Raw genomic sequence first — 13,581 nt, 5'->3', positions numbered from 1 at the left:
AGACTTAGCAATATACTGTGATATTCCACAATTCCCCAGAGACTTAGCAATATACTGTGATATTCCACAATGCTCCAGAGACTTAGCAATATACTGTGATATTCCACAATGCTCAAGATATTTAGCAATATACTGTGATATTCCACAATGTCCCAAAGACTTAGCAATATACTGTGATATTCCACAGTGCCCTAGAGACTAAGCAATATACTGTCATATTCCTCAATTCTCCAGAGACTCAGCGAAATACTGTGATATCCCACAATGCTCAAGAGACTTAGCAATATACTGTCATATTCCATAATTCTCCAGAGACTTAGCAATAAACTTTATATATAACTCAATGCCACAGAACGTTAGCAATATACTATGATATTCCACAATGCTCCAGAGACTTAGCAATATACTGTGATATTCCTCAATGCCACAGAACGTTAGCAATATACTGTCATATTCCACAATTCTCCAGAGACTTAGCAATAAACTTTCAATATATCTCAATGCCACAGAACGTTAGCAATATACTATGATATTCCCCAATTTTCAAGAGACTTAGCAAAATACTGTCATATTCCACAATGCTCCAGAGACTTAGCAATATACTGGGATATTCCACAATGTCCTAGAGACGTACGAAATACTGTGATATTCCACAATGCCCGAGAGACTTAGCAATTTACACTGATATTCCACAGTGCCCTAGAGATTCAGCAATATACTGTGATATTCCACAATGCTCCAGAGACTTAGCAATGTACTGTCATATTCCACAATTCTCCAGAGACTTAGCAATAAACTTTATATATTACTCAATGCCACAGAACGTTAGCAATATACTATGATATTCCCCAATGCTCAAGAGACTTAGCAATATACTGTCATATTCCACAATGTTCCAGAGACTTAGCAATATACTGTGATATTCCACAATGCCTGAGAGACTGAGCAATATACTGTGATATTCCACAATGTCCCAGAGACTTACGAAATACTGTGATATTCCACAATGCCCGAGAGACTTAGCAATATACTGTCATATTCCACAATGCTCCAGAGACATAGCAATATACTGTGATATTCCAAAATGCTTCAGAGACTTAGCAGTATACTGTCATATTCCACAATCCTCCAGAGACTTAGCAATATACTGTGATATTCCACAATGCTCCAGAGACTTAGCAATATACTGCGATATTCCACAATGTCCCAGAGACTCAGCGAAATACTGTGATATCCCACAATGCCCGAGAGACTTAGCGAAATACTGTGATATTCCACAATGCTCTAGAGACTCAGCAATATACTGTCATATTCCTCAATGTCCCAGAGACTTAGCAATATATTGTGATATTCCACAATGCTCCAGAGATTTAGCAATATACTGTGATATTCCACAGTGCCCTAGAGACTTAGCAATATACTGTGATATTCCACAGTGCCCTAGAGACTCAGCAATATACTGTGATATTCCTCAATCCTCCAGAGACTTACCAATATACTTTCATATTCCACAATTCTCCAGAGACTTAGCAATAAACTTTCTATATTACTGAATGCCACAGAACGTTAGGAATATACTATGATATTCACCAATGTTCAAGAGACTTAGCAATATACTGTCATATTCCACAATGCTCCAGAGACTTAGCAATATACTGTGATAATCCACAATTCTCCAGAGGCTTAACAATATACTGTGATTTTCCACAATGCTCAAGAGATTTAGCAATATACTGTGATATTCCACAATGCCCGAGAGACATAGCAATATACTGTGATATTCCACAATGCCCGAGAGACATAGCAATATACTCTGATATTCCACAGTGCCCTAGAGACTAAGCAATATACTGCCATATTCAAAGATGTCCCAGAGACTTAGCAACATTCTGTCATATTCCACAATGCTCCAGAGACTTAGCAATATACTGTGATATTCCACAATGCTCCAGAGACTTAGCCATACACTTTCAATATATCTCAATGCCACAGAACGTTAGCAATATACTATGATATTCCCCAATGTTCAAGAGACTTAGCAAAATACTGTCATATTCCACAATGTCCCAGAGACTTAGAAAAAAACTGTAATATTCCACAGTGCCCTAGAGACTCAGCAATATACTATCATATTCCTAAATGTCCCAAAGATTTAGCAATATACTTTCATATTCAACAATGCTCCAGAGACTTAGCAATATACTGTGATATTCCACAATATCCCAGAGACTTAGCAAAATACTGTGATATTCCTCAATTCTACAGAGACTTAGCAATATACTGTGATATTCCTCAATGCCACAGAACGTTAGCAATATACTGTCATATTCCACAATTCTCCAGAGACTTAGCAATAAACTTTCAATATATCTCAATGCCACAGAACGTTAGCAATATACTATGATATTCCCCAATGTTCAAGAGACTTAGCAAAATACTGTCATATTCCACAATACTCCAGAGACTTAGCAATAAACTTTCAATATATCTCAATGCCACAGAACGTTAGCAATATACTATGATATTCCCCAATGCTCAAGAGACTTAGCAATATACTGTCATATTCAGCAATGCCCGAGAGACTAAGCAATATACTGTGATATTCTACAATTCCCGACAGACTTAGCAATATACTGTGATATTCCACAGTGCCCTACATACTGAGGAATATACTGTCATATTCCACAATGCTCCAGGGAATTTTCAATATACTGTTATTTTCCAAAATGTCAAAGAGACTTAGCAATATACTGTCATATTCCACAATGCTCCAGAGACTTAGCAATATATTGTGATATTCCACAATGTCCCTGAGACTTAGCAATATACTGTGATATTCCACAATTCTCCAGAGACTTAGCAATAAACTTTATATATTACTCAATGCCACAGAACGTTAGCAATATACTATGATATTCCACAATGCTCAAGAGACTTAGTAATATATTGGTATATTCCACAATGCTCCAGAGACTTAGCAATATACTGTGATATTCCACAATTCCCCAGAGACTTAGCAATATACTGTGATATTCCACAATGCTCCAGAGACTTAGCAATATACTGTGATATTCCACAATGCTCAAGATATTTAGCAATATACTGTGATATTCCACAATGTCCAAAAGACTTAGCAATATACTGTGATATTCCACAGTGCCCTAGAGACTAAGCAATATACTGTCATATTCCTCAATTCTCCAGAGACTCAGCGAAATACTGTGATATCCCACAATGCTCAAGAGACTTAGCAATATACTGTCATATTCCATAATTCTCCAGAGACTTAGCAATAAACTTTATATATAACTCAATGCCACAGAACGTTAGCAATATACTATGATATTCCACAATGCTCAAGAGACTTAGCAATATACTGCCATATTCCACAATGCTCCAGAGACTTAGCAATATACTGTGATATTCCACAATGCCCGAGAGACTTAGCAATAACTGTGCTATTCCACAGTGCACTAAAGACTCAGCAGTATACTGTGTTATTTCACAATTCTCCAGAGACTTAGCAATATACTGTCATATTCCACAGTGCCCTAGAGACTCAGCAATATACTGTCATATTCCACAATGTCCCAGAGACTTAGCAAAATACTGTGATATTCCCAAATGCTCCAGAGACCTAGCACTATACTCTCATATTCCACAATTTTCCAGAGACTTAGCAATAAACTTTATATATTACTCAATGCCACAGAACGTTAGCAATATACTGTCATATTCCACAATTCTCCAGAGACTTAGCAATATACTGTCATATTCCACAGTGCCCTAGAGACTTAGCAATATACTGTGACATTCCACAATGTCCCAGAGACTTAGCAATATACTGTGATATTCCACAATTCTCCAGAGACTAAGCAATATACTGTGATATTCCAAAATGCTCCAGAGATTTAGCAATATACTGTGATATTCCACAATGACCCAGGGACTTAGCAAAATACTGTGATATTCCCAAATGCTCCAGAGACTTAGCAATATGCTGTCATATTCATCAATTCTCCAGAGACTTAGCAATACACTGTGATATTCCGCAATCCCACAGAACGTTAGCAATATACTATGATATTCCACAATTCTCCAGAGACTGAGCAATATACTGTGATATTCCACAATCCTCCAGAGATTTAGCAATATGCTGTGATATTCCACAATGTCCCAGAGACGTAGAAAAATCCTGTGATATTCCCCAATGCTTAAGAGACTTAGCAATATAATGTCATATTCCACAATGCTCCAGAGACTTAGCAATATACTCTCATATTCCACAATGTCCCAGAGACTTACGAAATACTGTGATATTCCACAATGCCCGAGAGACTTAGCAATATACTGTGATATTCCACAGTGCCCTAGACACTCAGCAATATACTGTGATATTCCACAATGTCCCAGAGACTTACGAAATACTGTGATATTCCACAATGCACGAGAGATTTAGCAATATACTGTGATATTCCACAGTGCCCTAGAGATTTAGTAATATACTGTGATATTCCCCAATGCCCAAGAGACTGATCAATATACTGTCATATTCCTCAATGCCACAGAACGTTAGCAATATACTGTGATATTCCACAATGTCCTAGAGACTTAGCAATATACTCTCATATTCCACAATGCTCCAGAAATTTAGCAATATACTGTGATATTCCAGAATGCTCCAGAGATTTAGCAATATACTGTGATATTCCACAATATCCCAGAGACTTAACAAAATACAGTGATATTCCCCAATGCCAAAGAGACTTACCAATATACTGTCATATTCCTCAATTCTCCAGAGACTTAGCAATATACTGTCATATTCCTCAATGCCTCAGAACGTTCGCAATATACTATGATATTCCACAATGTCCCAGAGACTTAGCAATATACTGTGATATTACACAATGCTCCAGAGACTTAGTTATATACTGTGATATTCCACAATGTCCCAGAGACTTAGCAAAAAACTGTGATATTCCCAAATGCCCAAGAGACATAGCAATATACTATCATATTCCACAATTCTCCAGAGACTTCGCAATAAACTTTATATATTTCTCAATGCCACAGAACGTTAGCAATACACTATGATATTCCCCAATGCTCCTGAGACTTAGCAATATACTGTCATATTCCACAATGCCCGAGGGACTTAGCAATATACTGTGATATTCCACAATTCCCGAGAGACTTAGCAATATACTGTGATATTCCACAGTGCCCTAGATACTGAGCAATATACTGTCATATTCCACAATGCTCCAGGGATTTTTCAATATACTGTGATATTCCAAAATGTCACAGAGACTTAGCAATATACTGTCATATTCCACAATGCTCCAGAGACTTAGCAATATATTGTGATATTCCACAATGTCCCTGAGACTTAGCAATATACTGTGATATTCCACAGTGCCCTAGAGACTCAGCAATATACTGTCATATTCCTTGATGTCCCAGAGACTCAGCAATATACTGTCATATTCATCGATGTCCCAGAGACTTAGCAAAATACTGTGATATTCCACAATGCTACAGAAACTTAGCAATATATTGTGATATTCCATAATTCTCCAGAGACTTAGCAATATACTGTCATATTGCACAATGCTAAAGAGACTTAGCAATTAACTGTGGTATTCCTCAATGGAACAGATAGTTAACAATATACTGTGATATTCCACAATGCTCCAGAGATTTAGCAATATACAGTGATATTTCACAATGCCCGAGAACTTAGCAATATACTGTGATATTCCACAGTGCCCTAGAGACTTAGCAACATTCTGTCATATTCCACAATGCTCCAGAGACTTAGCAATATACTGTCATATTCCACAATGCTCCAGAGACTTAGCAATATACTGTGCTATTCCACAATGCTCAAGAGATTTAGCAATATACTGTGATATTCCACAATGTCCCACAGACTTAGCAATATACTGTGATATTCCACAGTGCGTTAGAGACTAAGCAATATACTGTCATATTCCTCAATTCTCCAGAGACTTAGCAATATACTGTCATATTCCACAGTGCCCTAGAGACTTAGCAATATACTGTGACATTCCACAATGTCCCAGAGACTTAGCAATATACTGTGATATTCCACAATTCTCCAGAGACTAAGCAATATACTGTGATATTCCAAAATGCTCCAGAGATTTAGCAATATACTGTGATATTCCACAATGACCCAGGGACTTAGCAAAATACTGTGATATTCCCAAATGCTCAAGAGACTTAGCAATATGCTGTCATATTCATCAATTCTCCAGAGACTTAGCAATACACTGTGATATTCCGCAATCCCACAGAACGTTAGCAATATACTATGATATTCCACAATTCTCCAGAGACTGAGCAATATACTGTGATATTCCACAATCCTCCAGAGATTTAGCAATATGCTGTGATATTCCACAATGTCCCAGAGACGTATAAAAATCCTGTGATATTCCCCAATGCTTAAGAGACTTAGCAATATAATGTCATATTCCACAATGCTCCAGAGACTTAGCAATATACTCTCATATTCCACAATGTCCCAGAGACTTACGAAATACTGTGATATTCCACAATGCCCGAGAGACTTAGCAATATACTGTGATATTCCACAGTGCCCTAGACACTCAGCAATATACTGTGATATTCCACAATGTCCCAGAGACTTACGAAATACTGTGATATTCCACAATGCACGAGAGATTTAGCAATATACTGTGATATTCCACAGTGCCCTAGAGATTTAGTAATATACTGTGATATTCCCCAATGCCCAAGAGACTGATCAATATACTGTCATATTCCTCAATGCCACAGAACGTTAGCAATATACTGTGATATTCCACAATGTCCTAGAGACTTAGCAATATACTCTCATATTCCACAATGCTCCAGAAATTTAGCAATATACTGTGATATTCCAGAATGCTCCAGAGATTTAGCAATATACTGTGATATTCCACAATATCCCAGAGACTTAACAAAATACAGTGATATTCCCCAATGCCAAAGAGACTTACCAATATACTGTCATATTCCTCAATTCTCCAGAGACTTAGCAATATACTGTCATATTCCTCAATGCCTCAGAACGTTCGCAATATACTATGATATTCCACAATGTCCCAGAGACTTAGCAATATACTGTGATATTCCACAATGCTCCAGAGACTTAGTTATATACTGTGATATTCCACAATGTCCCAGAGACTTAGCAAAAAACTGTGATATTCCCAAATGCTCAAGAGACATAGCAATATACTATCATATTCCACAATTCTCCAGAGACTTCGCAATAAACTTTATATATTTCTCAATGCCACAGAACGTTAGCAATACACTATGATATTCCCCAATGCTCCTGAGACTTAGCAATATACTGTCATATTCCACAATGCCCGAGGGACTTAGCAATATACTGTGATATTCCACAATTCCCGAGAGACTTAGCAATATACTGTGATATTCCACAGTGCCCTAGATACTGAGCAATATACTGTCATATTCCACAATGCTCCAGGGATTTTTCAATATACTGTGATATTCCAAAATGTCACAGAGACTTAGCAATATACTGTCATATTCCACAATGCTCCAGAGACTTAGCAATATATTGTGATATTCCACAATGTCCCTGAGACTTAGCAATATACTGTGATATTCCACAGTGCCCTAGAGACTCAGCAATATACTGTCATATTCCTTGATGTCCCAGAGACTCAGCAATATACTGTCATATTCATCGATGTCCCAGAGACTTAGCAAAATACTGTGATATTCCACAATGCTACAGAAACTTAGCAATATATTGTGATATTCCATAATTCTCCAGAGACTTAGCAATATACTGTCATATTGCACAATGCTAAAGAGACTTAGCAATTAACTGTGGTATTCCTCAATGGAACAGATAGTTAACAATATACTGTGATATTCCACAATGCTCCAGAGATTTAGCAATATACAGTGATATTTCACAATGCCCGAGAACTTAGCAATATACTGTGATATTCCACAGTGCCCTAGAGACTTAGCAACATTCTGTCATATTCCACAATGCTCCAGAGACTTAGCAATATACTGTCATATTCCACAATGCTCCAGAGACTTAGCAATATACTGTGCTATTCCACAATGCTCAAGAGATTTAGCAATATACTGTGATATTCCACAATTCTCCAGAGACTTAGCAATGTACTGTGATATTCCACAATGATCAAGAGATTTAGCAATATACTGTGATATTCCACAATGTCCCACAGACTTAGCAATATACTGTGATATTCCACAGTGCGTTAGAGACTAAGCAATATACTGTCATATTCCTCAATTCTCCAGAGACTTAGCAATATACTGTCATTTTCCACAATGCCCGAGAGACTTAGCAATATACTGTCATATTCCACAATGTTCCAGAGACTTAGCAATATACTTTGATATTCCACAATGCCCGAGAGACTGAGCAATATACTGTCATATTCCATAATGCTCCAGAGACTTAGCAATATACTGTGATATTCCACAATGCCCGAGAGACTTAGCAATATACTGTGATATTCCACAATGCTCAAGAGACATAGCAATATACTGTGATATTCCAAAATGCTTCAGAGACTTAGCAGTATACTGTCATATTCCACAATCCTCCAGAGACTTAGCAATATACTGTGATATTCCACAATGCTCCAGAGACTTAGCAATATACTGCGATATTCCACAATGTCCCAGAGACTCAGCGAAATACTGTGATATCCGAGAATGCCCCAGAGACTTAGCGAAATACTGTGATACTCCACAATGCCCGAGAGACTTAGCAATATACTGTGATATTCCACAGTGCCCTAGAGACTCAGCAATATACTGTCATATTCCTCATTGTCCCAGAGATTTAGCAATATACTGTGATATTCCACAATGCTCCAGAGATTTAGCAATATACTGTCATATTCCACAATGCTCAAGAGACTTAGCAATATACTGTGATATTCCACAATGCCCGAGAGACTCAGCAATATACTGTCATATTCCACAATGCTCAAGAGACATAGCAATATACTGTGATATTCCAAAATGCTTCAGAGACTTAGCAGTATACTGTCATATTCCACAATCCTCCAGAGACTTAGCAATATACTGTGATATTCCACAATGCTCCAGAGACTTAGCAATATACTGTGATATTCCACAATGTCCCAGAGACTCAGCGAAATACTGTGATATCCCAGAATGCCCCAGAGACTTAGCGAAATACTGTGATATTCCACAATGCCCGAGAGACTTAGCAATATACTGTGATATTCCACAGTGCCCTAGAGACTCAGCAATATACTGTCATATTCCTCATTGTCCCAGAGATTTAGCAATATACTGTGATATTCCACAATGCTCCAGAGATTTAGCAATATACTGTCATATTCCACAATGCTCAAGAGACTTAACAATATACTGTCATATTCCACAATGCTCCAGAGACTTAGTAATATACTGTGATATTCCACAATTCTCCAGAGACTTAGCAATGTACTGTGATATTCCACAATGATCAAGAGATTTAGCAATATACTGTGATATTCCACAATGTCCCACAGACTTAGCAATATACTGTGATATTCCACAGTGCGTTAGAGACTAAGCAATATACTGTCATATTCCTCAATTCTCCAGAGACTTAGCAATATACTGTCATTTTCCACAATGCCCGAGAGACTTAGCAATATACTGTCATATTCCACAATGTTCCAGAGACTTAGCAATATACTTTGATATTCCACAATGCCCGAGAGACTGAGCAATATACTGTCATATTCCATAATGCTCCAGAGACTTAGCAATATACTGTGATATTCCACAATGCCCGAGAGACTTAGCAATATACTGTCATATTCCACAATGCTCAAGAGACATAGCAATATACTGTGATATTCCAAAATGCTTCAGAGACTTAGCAGTATACTGTCATATTCCACAATCCTCCAGAGACTTAGCAATATACTGTGATATTCCACAATGCTCCAGAGACTTAGCAATATACTGTGATATTCCACAATGTCCCTGAGACTCAGCGAAATACTGTGATATCCGAGAATGCCCCAGAGACTTAGCGAAATACTGTGATATTCCACAATGCCCGAGAGACTTAGCAATATACTGTGATATTCCACAGTGCCCTAGAGACTCAGCAATATACTGTCATATTCCTCATTGTCCCAGAGATTTAGCAATATACTGTGATATTCCACAATGCTCCAGAGATTTAGCAATATACTGTCATATTCCACAATGCTCAAGAGACTTAGCAATATACTGTCATATTCCACAATGCTCCAGAGACTTAGTAATATACTGTGATATTCCACAATTCTCCAGAGACTTAGCAATGTACTGTGATATTCCACAATGATCAAATGATTTAGCAATATACTGTGATATTCCACAATGCCCCAGGGACTTAGCAATATACTGTGATATTCCACAAAGCCCTAGAGACTCAGCAATATACTGCCATATTCGAAGATGTCCCAGAGACTTAGCAATACACTGTGATATTCCACGATGATCCAGAGACTTAGCAATATACTGTCATATTCCACAATCCTCCAGAGACTTAGGAATAGACTGTGATATTCCACAATGCCCGAGAGACTTAGCAATATGCTGTGATCTTCCACAATGCCCGAGAGACTTAGCAATATACTGTGATATTCCACAAAGCCCTAGAGACTCAGCAATATACTGCCATATTCAAAGATGTCCCAGAGACTTAGCAATATACTGTGATATTCCACAATGCTCCAGAGACTTAGCAATGTACTGTCATATTCCACAATTCTCCAGAGACTTAGGAATATACTGTGATATTCCACAATTCTCCAGAGACTTGGCAATATACTATGATATTCCACAATGCTCAAGAGTTTTAGCAAAATACTTTGATATTCCCCAATGCCCAAGAGACTCAGCAATATACTGTCATATTCCTCAATTCTCCAGAGACATAGCAATATACTGTCATATTCCTCAATGCCACAGAACGTTAGCAATATACTGTGATATTCCACAAAGTCCAAGAGATTTAGCAATATACTGTCATATTCCACAATGCTCAAGAGACTTAACAATATACTGTCATATTCCACAATGCTCCAGAGACTTAGCAATATACTGTCATATTCCACAATGCTCAAGAGACATAGCAATATACTGTGATATTCCAAAATGCTTCAGAGACTTAGCAGTATACTGTCATATTCCACAATCCTCCAGAGGCTTAGCAATATACTGTGATATTCCACAATGCCCGAGAGACTGAGCAATATACTGTCATATTCCATAATGCTCCAGAGACTTAGCAATATACTGTGATATTCCACAATGCCCGAGAGACTTAGCAATATGCTGTGATATTCCACAATGCCCGAGAGACTTAGCAAAATACTGTGATATTCCACAAAGCCCTAGAGACTCAGCAATATACTGCCATATTCAAAGATGTCCCAGAGACTTAGCAATATACTGTGATATTCCACAATGCTCCAGAGACTTAGCAATATACTGTCATATTCCACAATCCTCCAGAGACTTAGGAATATACTGTGATATTCCACAATTCTCCAGAGACTTGGCAATATACTGTGATATTCCACAATGCTCAAGAGTTTTAGCAAAATACTTTGATATTCCCCAATGCCCAAGAGACTTAGCAATATACTGTCATATTCCTCAATTCTCCAGAGACATAGCAATATACTGTCATATTCCTCAATGCCACAGAACGTTAGCAATATACGGTGATATTCCACAATGTCCAAGAGATTTAGCAATATACTGTCATATTCCACAATGCCCAAGAGACTTAACAATATACTGTCATATTCCACAATGCTCCAGAGACTTAGCAATATACTGTCATATTCCACAATGCTCCAGAGACATAGCAATATACTGTGATATTCCAAAATGCTTCAGAGACTTAGCAGTATACTGTCATATTCCACAATCCTCCAGAGACTTAGCAATATACTGTGATATTTCACAATGCTCCAGAGACTTAGCAATATACTGTGATATTCCACAATGTCCCAGAGACTCAGCGAAATACTGTGATATCCCACAATGCCCGAGAGACTTAGCGAAATACTGTGATATTCCACAATGCCCGAGAGACTTAGCAATATACTGTGATATTCCACAGTGCCCTAGAGACTCAGCAATATACTGTCATATTCCTCATTGTCCCAGAGATTTAGCAATATACTGTGATATTCCACAATGCTCCAGAGATTTAGCAATATACTGTCATATTCCACAATGCTCAAGAGACTTAGCAATATACTGTCATATTCCACAATGCTCCAGAGACTTAGTAATATACTGTGATATTCCACAATTCTCCAGAGACTTCGCAATGTACTGTGATATTCCACAATGATCAAATGATTTAGCAATATACTGTGATATTCCACAATGCCCCAGGGACTTAGCAATAGACTGTGATATTCCACAATGCCCGAGAGACTTAGCAATATGCTGTGATATTCCACAATGCCCGAGAGACTTAGCAATATACTGTCATATTCCACAATGTTCCAGAGACTTAGCAATATACTGTGATATTCCACAATGCCCGAGAGACTGAGCAATATACTGTCATATTCCATAATGCTCCAGAGACTTAGCAATATACTGTGATATTCCACAATGCCCGAGAGACTTAGCAATATACTGTCATATTCCACAATGCTCAAGAGACAAAGCAATATACTGTGATATTCCAAAATGCTTCAGAGACTTAGCAGTATACTGTCATATTCCACAATCCTCCAGAGACTTAGCAATATACTGTGATATTCCACAATGCTCCAGAGACTTAGCAATATACTGTGATATTCCACAATGTCCCAGAGACTCAGCGAAATACTGTGATATCCCACAATGCCCGAGAGACTTAGCGAAATACTGTGATATTCCACAATGCCCGAGAGACTTAGCAATATACTGTGATATTCCACAGTGCCCTAGAGACTCAGCAATATACTGTCATATTCCTCATTGTCCCAGAGATTTAGCAATATACTGTGATATTCCACAATGCTCCAGAGATTTAGCAATATACTGTCATATTCCACAATGCTCAAGAGACTTAGCAATATACTGTCATATTCCACAATGCTCCAGAGACTTAGTAATATACTGTGATATTCCACAATTCTCCAGAGACTTAGCAATGTACTGTGATATTCCACAATGATCAAATGATTTAGCAATATACTGTGATATTCCACAATGCCCCAGGGACTTAGCAATAGACTGTGATATTCCACAATGCCCGAGAGACTTAGCAATATACTGTCATATTCCACAATGTTTCAGAGACTTAGCAATATACTTTGATATTCCACAATGCCCGAGAGACTGAGCAATATACTGTCATATTCCACAATGTCCCACAGACTTAGCAATATACTGTGATATTCCACAGTGCGTTAGAGACTAAGCAATATACTGTCATATTCCTCAATTCTCCAGAGACTTAGCAATATACTGTCATTTTCCACAATGCCCGAGAGACTT

This window comes from Haliotis rufescens, unplaced genomic scaffold, assembly GCF_023055435.1.
Source record: "Haliotis rufescens isolate VD_foot unplaced genomic scaffold, xgHalRufe1.0.p SCAF_1, whole genome shotgun sequence".
NCBI lineage: Eukaryota > Metazoa > Mollusca > Gastropoda > Lepetellida > Haliotidae > Haliotis > Haliotis rufescens.
Note: the sequence above shows the minus strand (reverse complement) of the source record.